Source organism: Podarcis bocagei (genome assembly GCF_964188305.1).
Source record: "Podarcis bocagei genome assembly, chromosome: 9".
Taxonomy (NCBI): Eukaryota; Metazoa; Chordata; class Lepidosauria; order Squamata; family Lacertidae; genus Podarcis; species Podarcis bocagei.
In genome coordinates, this window is record NC_138134.1 from 29531005 (window position 1) to 29545253 (window position 14249).

Below are 14249 nucleotides of genomic sequence, written 5' to 3' on the forward strand. Positions count from 1 at the left end.
GGAAGCAAGCCCTACTTGATCCAATAGCTGGGACCCAGAGAACTGCTTGGGCATGCCCAGTTGATGTTCCACGCCCCTTTGAATAGCAGACATGTCACAAACTACTTTTGAAACCGCCCTTCAGTTCAAAATAAGTTTGTCAAGTGGAATAAGGGGCTGCTGTTTAAGGGAAATGTATCCAAAGTTCTCTTTGGCATGTGAAACTAGTTGCACAGTTCTTTGGATTCAGGCCAGGAAGACTTTCTTGTGGATGTTTTGAATCAGATTGTGAGTCAATTTAAATACTGTAAAGGCTGCATAATTGTAGACAACATTTTTTTAAAAAAATCTGAGGATATAGAATCTATTATCACACTGACCTCTCATATGGTATTTGCTTTGATAGTCCTAGATGCTGAGGTCAAATACCGAGATGTTAGCAAGAAGGCTGGCATAATACACAAAATGCATTAGCTTTTCGTATACTTTGTGAATGTTCAAAACAACATACCTGCAGCAGTTTTCAAAAAAGAAATAATCATTGAGCTCTACACATGGCATTAGACTTGACACAATAACTTCTGAAAGTGGCACTAATGGTGCAAAATCGGTATGCATAGCAGCTAGAGTGGGTCAAAAGAAAAGGGTTGAATCCAAACCAAATTAGGGAGCAATCCTAACTCCTGACCAGGGACCAGTGGGGCTGAACAGAGCAGCAGAGCCACCATCATATCTGAAGCCCTGCCACTCATGCTGGCCAGAGCAGAAGGTAGGGTAGTGTGTCTTCCCCACATTCTGAGGTGGGGGGCGGGGCGGGTGCATCAGCTCTAGGGTAGCACATCAGAGAGGCCCAAATCTAGTCCATCACTGATAGCTGGGCTTAGGATCCAGCAGAACCTTGGCTAGTCCAATTCTTCCCCCTCCTTGTAGCATTCTGAGGGTTTACACTAGGTACTGGCAGTGGTGGGGGACAGCTCCTTCTGGGCTGTCCACCTTTGGTCCACATCCTGCACTCAGCTCACACCTGTGGCTCCCAGAAGCTGTCAGCATGTGACAGCAGTCACATCCTGGTAAACAGCTTATACTGGCCAGCTAAACCAGGTAAGGGTTCTCAGATCCTTAACCTCTGTTGCCTTGCAGGATATCTTCAGGAGAAAAAGCTAAGGAGGAAACCCTACACAAATCAGGAGTGGAGTCCCTAAGACTGTTGGATGGGGCCTTGTACACCTTCTTCTGGCAACTCCTGCAGCCTAACTGGTGGCAAACCGATTGCTCTGCTTTCCTTTGGACCTCATCAGCATGGCTGATGAAGAAGGTATTGTTATCTGGGCAGTCCAGGACCTCCATACACACTGCCTAAGCTTGTGCTCCGGGGTAGTGATTTCGGTGTTGCTAATGCAGCAATTTGACTTCATCTCCGGGGCTGCACTCCGTTGTCTCTTGAGACAGACAGATGGCAACAACAACAGATATAGTCTTGGACTCCTGGCACTGAAAACAGTTGTCAAGACTGAGATCATGGTGAGACCTGGCACAAATTAAATCCTGAAAACCAGGGCATTGCTACCTATTCAACAAGTGGATGGACACAGAGATATCACCCGTTTAATGCTTCAGGATGCTACTACATGGGCTCAGTTAACAAGATACAGATGAAATGGGGTAAAAGGAGCTCCATACGAATGCTAGCCTCATAAACTTTGAAAATTATGGGCCACTAGCAATGTACACATAGGGTTTTTTAGGGGTATGTGATTAGCTTCATTATTCTGGAGATGGCCTCAATTTTCAAAAGTCTAAGAAGTAATTCCCTAGGGGATGTAGAGGAAAGGATTCTCCCCTACATCTAAAGTTTAAGACAAGAATATTCTCAGATAAAGTTTTAATATGTTTTTAAATGGAAGCTCTTTGATGTTGCTCAGAAGTTTGCAACTCTAGTTGGAATCTCCAAAAGACTAAATTAGTGGGCACAGTACAGGTGAAATATTCAAATGTACATTATATAATTATCTGTTTAAACCAAAACATGCTTCCATTTGTCCAAATTGCTATAAAATTTAATCAATCTGTTTGTCTATACAGTACACACAGAGTTTCTTTCTATCTCAGACATGTTGCATTTCTGATTTTCTAAAATGGAAACCCTTCCACACAGTTCTAATTATATGGCAGGAAAATTCATGTGACTGCGGTCAGCAGAACTTGGACGTGAGTCTCTAAATATCATTCCTCATCTGAATGGTAGACTGTGAGCTTATAATGGGTTTTATTATAATGGAAGACAACTCCTTACTGAATGACATCATTTGTTTTGCAGGAGATATACTGATAGACTGGGGCAATCAGACGAAGTTTTTTTTGTCAACATAATGGTATTACTAATTCCCCCGTGGGTAACCTATTATGTACACATTAATATACTGATGTATGGTACTCATCGTATTGTTAAAGATTTAGGATCCTAAGCATATTTCTGTACTTAAAGGAAAGTGGAACAGACTTAGCTGCGGAGAAGGCTATATAAAATGGTTGGTGCCAGCTATATTATCCCAGTACTCTGATATGTTTTGGTTTTTAAACTAGTACTCACACTCCCCAACCAGACTCCCCAACTATAGTGCTGGAATTCTTTAAAAACGGAGGTCTGTAGAGTGAGCAGGAATGGGTGTCAGATTCTTGGCAGGAAAACCAACGTATTATTCCCATAAGAGTTGGAAAGAATTATTAAGAGAATTACACAATGTAAATATACATGTTCAGTTGAAATGGTAGCTTACTGAAAATAAGGTACTGAAAGATATTTAATTCACATGGAAATTCTAAGCCACACTGGCCTGGTTTGCAAGACACAATAAGCCAAATGATAGCTTGCCAAGACTATGCAAGCAAGCAGGCTCCTGGATAGGAGTTTGCAGCTGCTTTGCTTCTCTCTGGCCTTTTTACTACTTCTATGATAAGTCAAGATTTAGCTTAGTGGGTAGTCCAAACTCAAACTTGTAGTTAAGCTGTAGCCAAAGCTTGTTTGTGAGCAGAGAACTTAACCATGAGCCCATGTTTGGAGGGCGTGTTCCACAAAGCCAGGCCTTAGCTAAATGCACCATGGGAATAAAAAGGACAGGGAGGAGCAAAGTGGTTGCATGCTTCTCTTCAGGAGTATGCACATTCACATGCAGCATGTAGTTTAGCTTACTGTGATGTGCAAACCAAGCCACAACCTAATTTGTGTCAGCAGATTCAAATACCTTGATTTCACATCATGGTCACAATTATGATAACGGCTGCTTTATCAAACCTGTTGCTACTTCTGTCGTTAGCAGCTAAAGATAGGTCTTTTTTAGGTTATCCTGAAGGACATTACTGATGGCCAAGGCAATATTAACTCACAAGTTGTGTTGGCACATAGTATAACTTCTGATTGATTGGTGGAATGAATGATAAATGGGACTGATTAGTATTTTATCTTGTTCCCCAGGTCATGAACCTTTTAATCTTATTCAGCTATACTAGAGAATATTCAATGTCTCTGAAATTTGGACTCTGAAGTCTCCACTAAACACAACAAATGTAAAGGTTTGTATTTTCTATTTCATTAATGTGTTTGGGTTCGTCACTATAGTGTAGATTTAAGCCTGACAAATCTATTTATTGTTCCATCAAAAGTGTCCAGTTGATGTTCTGTTCTTCACTCTCCACTTGCGTCTTCATGTGGAAACATTACAAAACTGGGATCCCATGTAATTATCCCTTTTGCTGAGATTTATTATTAATAATCAAAATGTTTGTGCAAAGGCAAACAACTTTTTGGCCATTTCAGACACATGCAAGGAAACAATATGTAGCCTTAAGAGATTGGGGGGGGGGGGGCAGAACTGCAGTAGAAAGATAGAGGAAGCTCAAGCTGGAGTTTTAGGCTTGCAGTCTAGCCGATATTCATAATGTTCTGTTCGTAGAAGTGCCAGAGAATGGTAAGAGGAGGGATGCCCTGGTCCCGAAGCAGGAAAATAAACATATTTCCAGTTCTTGCTCATTTTGTACATGCAGATGCATATCAAGCTACAGTATGTAAATAAAAATTGCACAGTGCCTAACACTGAATCTAATATTGCAAATCCTGATGGGCAGGAACCCCAATATTAAGCAGGTCAAAAAAATGGCGATTCTTGCCAGAACTAAATTTAGTGCCATATGCAAAAGCAACAGGGAGCCAGAGCCCTCTCCGCACATTGCAAGCTGTGAACAAGGCTAAAACAGAACCGAGCTTATGCTAGCATCTCCGCAAGTTCAGCTAAATACTTGTTTTGAGATAACACTTAAGTTCCAGTGGGCTGCTTAAATGCCTGAGAGAATGAGACCTAACCGAATGGAGTAGTCCCTGTAGAAAACCTAAGTAAATTAGAGAAGACATAGACACAGCAATGATCACAGTGAAGATGTGCTGATAAGACTGTGATAGTACTAATATAAACAACAAATATTTGCTGCATTGTTGGAGGAGGTGAGCATCGGGCAAATTATTTTCACTTGCTGTATATAAGTTCATATTATTAGTTCATTCCTCCCAAAAGAAATAGTGATGTAATGTTCTGTTTTTTCACATTATTTTAAAAACTGTGCAGTCCTTGTGTCTTTTTTGTTTATTTCAAATACTTTATCAGTGAACAAATGATGCAGCTGAATGAGACATACAAACTACAATTGATTTAGAAGACTCCATCTATATATCAATATGAAATACTAAACATATTCAGATAATAACAGAAAGAAAGCTGCTAAAAGAAATACCTAGTGCCCCATAACCTATTTATTTAAACAATTTTCACTACTAATGTAATATTAAGAATGGAAAGCTGCCAAAACTTGGCAATCAGGAATCTCTCTGGCATAATAAAACCATGCCCTAAAACCGTAGCGGTAGAAATCAACACAGTCACTTTGTCTCCACAGTACACTTAACCATTTGCACTGGGAAGGTATCAACACAAAGACTGCAGAAAACCTACACCAGCTAATGCAAATAGTTTCCTGATATCAACAAAACTGTACTGAATCCTTTTCTAATCCCCAAAAGTCAAATTAGGAGATCAGGAACTATCAGAATCATTGCAAAAGGTACAAAGCTATTTCTTGCTGCATCTTGGATGTAGCACTAAAGTGAATCTGCACTCAGAACATCATCACAATTAAACATCCATGAGGTGTTTTCTTTTTTAAAAAGAATTCAGAAATCAACTACTTTGGCATTACTAAATGGCTAAATCATGTTGTGGATGTCACAATTGTAAGTGCGAATTAGAATTACAATGGCAGGTTCTCCATTTTATCATGTTTTTCTAGTGTTGACATAGACTTGGACACCTTGCAGGTATGTATCACAGCAGCCCAGGGAGATAGGAAGTAATTATCAAAGGCTAGGAGTCAAGTCAATACTTAAAACTGTAAGCCGTTTTTATCTTATTTCCATGAATAATGTTTCTTACTTTAAAGTGCACATGTCACACTTGGGGTGGGTGGGTAAAAGAAGCATAGCATAAACAGTGGTAATAAAAGTAGTCACTTAGCTGAAGATGACTTGAATGTTAAAATATTACTTTTAATAAAATAAAGTTTCCCCAAATGAGTGCATAACAATTACAATACAGATTAATGAATGTAAGTGGAGTTTGGGGATTTTCTCCCCTTAAAAAACTAATCTTATCCAAAAGACTAGATCTTCATCATAATTTGTCCTAAATATTTTATTGATTTCATAGGAGCTGCTTGAGTCCCCTTTTTAACACAGCGATACATGGACGGAGCAATCTCATTGATCTAACTAGGTCAGTGTTCCAACTAGGTTTTACACAGGGTGTAATACAGCTTCTGCTGTCTCTGCTTCTCACACAGATACTGATACACAAGCAGCACAAGGCAAAAATAGCCTCATTTTTACAAACATTTCTTGTTGTATGAATAGCTCACTTACCAGAATAGTATAATATGTGCTCAAGATGAGAATGTACAAGGTGCAGCTACAGCAATTTTCCTGGTCAGGGATGTACCTTCTGTAACTTCTCTGATGGTTGAAGTTGGAGCACTTATCTACATTACACTTCTCACAGAAATATATTATTTGTATGAGGAAAATGGATGAGAACAAAAAATACGATGTGCTAATTGACTCAATGCTCACTGGAAGGACAGATCGTGAAGCTGAGGCTCCAATACTTTGGCCACCTCATGAGAAGAGAAGACTCCCTGGAAAAGAGCCTGATGTTGGGAAAGATGGAGGGCACAAGGAGAAGGGGACGACAGAGGACGAGATGGTTGGACAGTGTTCTCGAATCTACCAGCATGAGTTTGACCAAACTGCAGAAGGCAGTGGAAGACAGAAGTGCCTGGCGTGCTCTGGTCCATGGAGTCATGAAGAGTCGGACACGACTAAATGACTAAACAACAACAACAATTGACTCAAACTTTGTCTTTCCAACAAAAACTTCCAAATGTGCCAGTTTGGGATTTTAGTGACCATTAGATCGTGCAGAAAACAGAGAGTTGGTGATTAGAGTTTGGACTAGGACTTAGGAGAGCATGATTCAAAACCCCACTCAGCCATTGGGTAACCTTGAGCCAGTCTCTGTCTCTTAGCATAATCTACTTCACACAGTTGTTGTGAGGATAAAATGGAAAAGGGGAGAACCATGTACACCATTTTAAGCTCCTTGAAGGAGAGGGTGAATATAAAATGATAATGGTAATAACACACACATATACACTAATGGGACACAGGTGGTGCTGTGGGTTAAACCACAGAGCCTAGGACTTGCTGATCAGAAGGTCGGCGGTTCGAATCCCTGTGACGGGGTGAGCTCCCGTTGATTGGTCCCTGCTCCTGCCAACCTAGCAGTTCCAAAACACGTCAAAGTGCAAGTAGATAAATAGGTACCGCTCCAGCGGGAAGGTAAACAGCGTTTCTGTGTGCTGCTCTGGTTCACCAGAAGCAGCTTAGTCATGCTGGCCACATGACCCGGAAGCTGTACGCCGGCTCCCTCGGCCAATAAAGCGAGATGAGCGCCGCAACCCCAGAGTCGGCCATGACTGGACCTAATGGTCAGGGGTCCCTTTACCTTTACCTTTATACACTCATAGGAAAAGGGAAAGCAGTTGGAAGGGAAGAGAAGGAGAATAAGATTGCATCTGGCCTGCTAGTTCCAAATGCGCCTTTTGGTCTGAACTATGGGGAATGAGAGACACAAGATGTCCCTATGGTACTATGGCCATCCTCCAATGTTTTACTTTATTGTACGTTTTGAAAATAATTTTTATAGTTTTTCATATCCCCATGTGTAACTTTCAGGTAGGTATCTGCAAAGGCGTCCACTATGCTTCTTAACTGGCATACTATTAAAATATTTCAAAGAATTACAGAGAAGCATGAAGAATTGAGAAAGGGTATAGCCTGCTTAAAGGGGAATGTGGTGGAGCAAAGGAACTTTACCTGAATCAAAATGTATGTTAAAATAGCAGCATAAAGTGAACAAGGGCATTATTATTATTTTTTAAAATGTGGTATCTAACTCCTGCCCTGGTGTAGCCTTTTTACACTACATCCATTACATTTTGACCTACAGCCAGTTCAATGCTGGATTATAAGATGAGACAGAGAAGGAAGAGAACTCAATACCCTTTGGTTAGGGTATAATCTCTTAGTGAAACAAATCAAATAACTATGAAAGGAAGTTCAGAACTTCTGTTATTTGGTTATTCTGAATATCCAGTGGGGCAAGGCAGAAGGATATTTTCACTGAACCATCCCTTGCAGCTGCCTCATGTTCAAGACAGGTATTGTGAGGTATGCCTCCACTGTGATTTACTGGAAAAAAAGAAAATTTTCCAAATCACCTACCTCTTAGCAAGGACATGGCTTATTCTGGATCAACTGAGATATGAAGTTGCAACTGAATTTAGATCTCTTTCTATTGCTACCACAATACGATTTAGTGGGATACAGGCTTCTCATGCCTATCTAATCAATGGAACTTTTGCTAGCTTTTTTTATTTTTTACATCAAATCTTTGTTAAAATATTCACTTAGAATCAGCTGCTGCATAAGTCAGCATGTATTTTTTTTTAATTCATCCTTGTTAAAGTCTTCTAAAAACAAAATTAAATAATCACCACCACCACATACAGCCAATAAACTTAAATGGAAACATATATTATGTATAAACTATTACTAAATATAAACTATTACTAAATAGACACGGATGCTTGAATTTTTACTCCATTATGCCAGTCTATCAAAAAATGGCCAAGGTCTCCCTGTACATGGTGCCCACACTGATGTTTCCACAGAGAAGACCTACAGATGCATGCCATCATTTTAGTTATACTGCTGTGTCTAGGCAGTCACACTCATTGTCACAGATTGTCTTGGATTTTTCCTCCCCAAGGAAACTACTCCTATGAAGTGTGAAGCCCTTACCTGGCATTCTGTATGAAGACTCAACATTTATTTCTACAACCAGAAAAAAGCAAAATTGAAGAATATTATAATTCCATTTTTATTTAACCCTGGGGTATGCAATGTCACAGCAAAAATTCTTATTAACATAACTTCAAGTTTGTGTACATCGTAGTGCTTGGTTAAAGTATTCAGCCCAAACTTCTGTGCATTTCAGGGTTCAGGTGGGCAAAACAATCTCTTAATATTTTTGTGATATTTGGGTAAATTTTCTCAGATTTTTCTCTGTGTGTGTTTCTGTGTGCATGGCTTAACACAATAGATATGGCGTGGCAAATGGCTGCTGTCTTTCTTTTACAGTGGTACCTCGGGTTACAGACGCTTCAGGTTACAGACTCTTCAGGTTACAGACTCCGCTAACCCAGAAATCGTGCTTCAGGTTAATAACTTTGCTTCAGGATGAGAACAGAAATCGTGCAGCAGCGGAGCGGCGGCAGCGGGAGGCCCTATTAGCTAAAGTGGTACCTCAGGTTAAGAACAGTTTCAGGTTAAGAACGGGCCTCCAGAACGAATTAAGTTCTTAACCCGAGGTACCCTACCACTGTACTGGGAAAAACTTTTGTCACCGCTTTAAGTGGCAGCAGAGCTGCAATTAACAACAAAGGTCATACAGTGTTCAACAATTGCAACACAGAGCTCATCAGTGAGAACAGCCCAGAAGAAATGAAACAAAGTTGTCCCATTCGTATTGGGACATTCTCACTGAGGAACAATATCAGTCTCTGTTGCTTCTTATTGTTGTTTTGCCACCTAAAGGAGTGATAAAGCTTTTAAAACCACTTTTGCAAACACCCTGCCACCTCATATTTATCACATTAACTGCCCCACCAATAAAATAAAAGAAATTTCTCCAAATCCCCACCACAAGAATTTGAAAATAAAAAGGTGTGTGTGACTAATGGCTGGGTTGGGGAGGATTTTTCACCTAGCTGTATATGTTGTGCTGGTTGGGTAGTTTCTGAAGGAGGTGGGAGAGGGGGCATGTGCCCTGAGTGGCGGGTTGGTTGGAGGGCGGGAGCAAACAACTGCCCTGATGATGACATGCTCAGTGACTCTCCAGTTTCATAATCCCCAGCTGCTTTCATTTGTCAGTGATCCCACGGATACAGCAAGTGTGTCTTTCTACAGCCACTCACCTCTTCTAATAAGTAGAACCTGGCTGGCATCCTCAAGTATTTGCTGTGGTGGCACAACATTCTCCTCTCACCCCCATGCTGCATTGTCGTTCCAGTTGGCTTTTGGTTATTAGAAGATGTGAGTGAGTGGGTTTGTACCCAGCCACACTGTCATTGTCAGGGCCTGACTGGGTGATACATCCTTTACGTTCCAGCACTGAGGATGGACCCACTTGTCAGAGGACGTTAACGGCTTCTGCAAATGGGGAGGAGGGGCAGCAACAACCTTTGACTCAGCATAATTCCAAGGATGCCCCCCATCCATTAGGAACTGTAGTTGACACTGATTAAGGGTGGCCAAGCAAGGCAGCAAGCAGCATGTGTGCTGGTATTACATTAGTGGGGAATTTGCAAATCGGAGATTTATGCAAGGCGATACATGGCTCAGGACTGGCTGCTGAGCACATATGAACAAATTGTTCAGTCAAAATGAGTATGAGTTTTTTTCTTTTTACCTAGCCAAACTCTGAGCTAGTAGTTTCTCCAATTCCTGTAAGAGCTTCCAGTCAGAGTTGCTTCATCTCTTCCAACCTCTAGCATCCTTTGGAAATTGATACCATCCTGAGTGTTAGGGATGGGACAACTAAAATATCTACACATATTTGTATGAAAGCCTTCGTCTAGTACTACCTGAACTCATCAAGTGTTTCGTGAATAATCACAATTCTAGTCCTACATATTAGGTTCATGGAGACATACAGAGGTGAACATTATTCTGCTTGTAAAAGAGAAAGAGGAAAGTAATTCACTTCAAACAATAGGTGATATGCTATTTATACTTATGCATCACACCATAATATGAATTATCCACACTTGATCATAATTTAATTTAGGATGTGGACCAAAGGGAAAAAAATAAAAGTGGCATAAAATATTTGGAATACATTATTCAGATAAAAACTTTCAGTCGTTGACAAGAAATGCCTGCTATTTAATAAGACATATGAAATACTTTAGTATGGTCTTTTTCATTATGTTTTATTTAAAATGTTAATGGAGCTTTTCTACAATTCAGATAATTTATTTTTGAATCACTTTCCCCTGGAATGATTCATCGTGTGTATGTACAGTAATATACAGTCAAGTCCCCTTAAAGAACATGCATCAATCCAGTTCCCTTTTGAAGCCTACAGTAAATGCCCTCTAACAGAGCACAGCAACATTACATAAATCATCTTATATGAAAAATTAACATGACATCAAATATTTATAAATATTAATGTGTATGTTAATATAACCAAAGCTGTAACAAACAATCATAACCTTGCCAAGTTTCCTAGGACAGGCGCCGTTGATAATGATATCCATTATCTCTGGAGGACTGTACAATTATGGAAGAATATGTTGGATGCTATATTTCTTATCTGTTCTCAAATTCCTCCACTAAACACTCTACTTTATGTTTTATATTAACCCATTATTCACTGTTGTAATTATTCTTCCAGGGAAACAATTGGCTCTGTATGAGATATAATTATGGTTGTGAGTGGACAGGAGACCTCAAATAGCCCTAGATACAGTGATAGTAAATAAAATCCCATTCTTTTTCCTACAGCATTTTTCTCTAGGTTATCAGATGCCCAGAGAACTTGTACCTCTGTTACTCACTGCCAAACTCTTAAGAGAAAATTTAAATGAACTGCAGTGCTTTGTTTTTAAAAGCAAGCTGTAAGTGCCAATACTTATTAGAAGCCGTGGAGTGGAATCCTATGCATGTTTTTTTCAGTAGTAAATCCCACTGATTTTGATGGGATTTACACCCAGATAATGCATAGAGCACTGAAGCCTCATCTCTTTTTTTAAATAATAATGCTTCACATCACATGCAATTCTACTGTTCAAAATGTGATCCTTTATAATTTATCTATCATCGTGTATACTCAAATTGTTTATAGAATAGTTCAAATCCCTTATCCTTGCTCCCTCATCACTCTTTCCCCCTGGTAAAAAGGAGAGGGCACTGGAGAAGTGTTTCCTTATAGCATACATTGGCTGATCCTCGCTTTCCCCTGCACACCCCATAGAGATTCAAGAAGAGGCACCATCTTGCACCTAAGATTGAGTGGGCCTAGTGCACATTGCGCGTGTGTGATGTCAGGTTCCTGAGAGCAGAGTCCGTTGCAGGGTGGCTTCCTCTCTCGCACTCAGGAGCAGCCAGCCACTGAACCACATTGTGCCCGGCTCCCCGCTTGGCCTCCTCTGCCCCCTCAACACTGAGGGGGCCCAGCCCCCTGCCAGCCAATACTGAGGGGTCCGAAAACACCTCTGCCTCTAGGAGTTGGCATGCCTGGGTTGAAGCTTGGTTTGAGGTCATAATTTCCTCCCACTTTCTTCTCTTGATATTGCTTACTGCAACTTCCGATGGAAATTGCTACCACTGTTGCTTCTATTGGGAACTCTGAGCCGCATTCTGTTATTGTATGTGCTTCTGTTCCCTTCTTCTTACTGTAATGAACTGAAATGCTCAGAAGCTGGATGGAAGGAGCCCTGATTTTACTGGTATTTCCAGGCTGTGGCAGCAACAGCCTTTCTTAGGGGAGATATCTATGGCTAACTGGTTGCCATGCACCTTTATCCCACCCTTTCATTTATAGACTCTACCTTGCGGTTTTTTATGTTTCTCTAAAACACAGAATCAGGATCCAGGAGCCAGACGGCCATTCAAGAAGAAACAAGCTTCCATTCAGTTTGGACTGGGAACCATTAATAAATAAATAAAAACTTTTATGTTTCATATTCACATTCTTTAGATTGTGGGCATGTATGTGTAATCACTGTCATAAACTGCAGTTTCGTCTCTCTTTGCCTTTCAATCTTAAAAAAAATGTTTTGAAGAAGTTTTATTTTGGACATCATGGACATAATTATACATATCAACACAATACAGAAAAAGCTGCCTTATACCTGAGTATGCCTATCTAGCCCATTACCTGCTCTGATTAGCAGCCGCTCTCCATGGTCTCAAGCAGGGGTCTTTCACATCACCTGCTACCTGATCCTTCTAAACATGACACAGGTGCACAAAAGCAGAAAGGGTTGCAGAGGCTGCCTAAGCATCAAGTAGAAGCCTGACTCCACTCAGGGTTGTAGTGAAGAGTTTTGGCTTGAATTATTCTAAGCAGTTTAGAATAATATAAATTACAAAATTGGTATGTACTTGAAATACATACACAATAAAATAATTATCATCCAAGCCTGACTCTTCTCAAGGTTCTTATTTACAATAAAACAAGCCTGTCAAAAAGCACTATGATTAAAACAGTTAAAAGAACAATTAATTAGAACAGGAAGTTCAAATTTAGGGAAATGCTTGAAAACAGGTGTGTCATCAAGAATCAGCAAAACACCAATACTCTCGAATTTTAGCAGGGAGGGCAGTCCATAATACTGGTGCCACCAGTGAAAAAGTTTGTTTCTATTTGCTGATCTTAATGCCCTTACTCAATAGTTGAGGCAAATATTTTTTCAGGTAACCAAGTCCAGTTATGCGGATGCAGCACCAATGCAGTTGGCATTATGATGACATGCGAGAGAATGAGAGGCAGTTACGCCAACAAAAGCCTTATAGGAATGAGGTGTAAATTGCTTATGCTGCAGAATTCAGTTAAAAGAGTGTACACCTACACCCACCCACCCACAGGAATGGTTTGACAGAAGGTGAAATGAAAAGGAATATTTTTAAAACACAGTGAAACAATCATGAAGGTCCCTCTCACCACAAATTTGGCAACAATTTATTATTAGGTTTCATTTTCTTTAGATTTTCCTCCTAGATTGAAGTGAGACTTTGTATCAATGGGGGGGGGGAATGCACTAATGTAAAACTGATGGGAATCACTGTGTCGCAGAATTTCTATGACGGCAGAGAAACATTTCTGCACCTTCACAAGAAATAGTAGGCTGCTTTTTGCTGCATCCTTATAGCACTTAATGCAGCAGCAGCTGTAAGAGAGAGAAGACAGGACATGGAGTCCTTGTGCACATAGGCTATGCCCATGTTTCATTTCCAATGTACAATACAAGGGTCCTTTAACCATCTTCTGTATAGTTTCCCTCCCCCCTTTTTATTAATTTTCAACAGTTATCCAGGTTAGCTTTTTTACAGCAAAATAAAAAAGGCTATATTTTTCATATGACAGATATAGCATTTGTTTTTACCCTTCTGATTCTTACTGTAAACAGATTATATGCATGTGGTCAATGCAACTTTTTTGGTAAATATACTTGAAATGATATGTACTGTTCACAGTCAAACAAGGAAACCACATCATCCCATACTCATGATATATCTTTGCTAAATAATGTAATCCATGGCAATAAATAATGGACACATTTTATTGCAATAAAACCATGCAAAAATCACACACACTTACCCATATCCTGTTTACTTTAATCTAGCATTTAAAATGACATAGTAAAAGAGCACAGATGAACATAATTTCTGTAGTAGAAGCTATGCTATTTTAGCTGGTTGTTTTTTGGTTAAGTAGGTAGAAACTATTATTTACATCGTAGAAGAAGAAGAAAAAGATTTATTAAGTTTCTCCTTATTAATGCATACAACCCAGTCAAAGCCAATACTTTGAAGTTCCAGA

The 14249-nt window shown here is 39.9% G+C and overlaps 1 protein-coding gene and 1 long non-coding RNA gene across 24 annotated transcripts in view; one reads left to right on the forward strand and one right to left on the reverse strand.

Annotated features, from left to right (window-relative positions):
• The window catches only part of TENM3 (teneurin transmembrane protein 3), a 1319439-nt gene that overhangs the window by 433374 nt on the left and 871816 nt on the right, over positions 1-14249 (reverse strand). The gene's annotated exons all lie outside the window — the stretch shown is intronic.
• On the forward strand, positions 1421-3548 carry LOC308594849. Its single transcript, XR_014011650.1, has 2 exons — positions 1421-1500; positions 3452-3548. It is a non-coding gene; the product is annotated as an uncharacterized lncRNA (long non-coding RNA).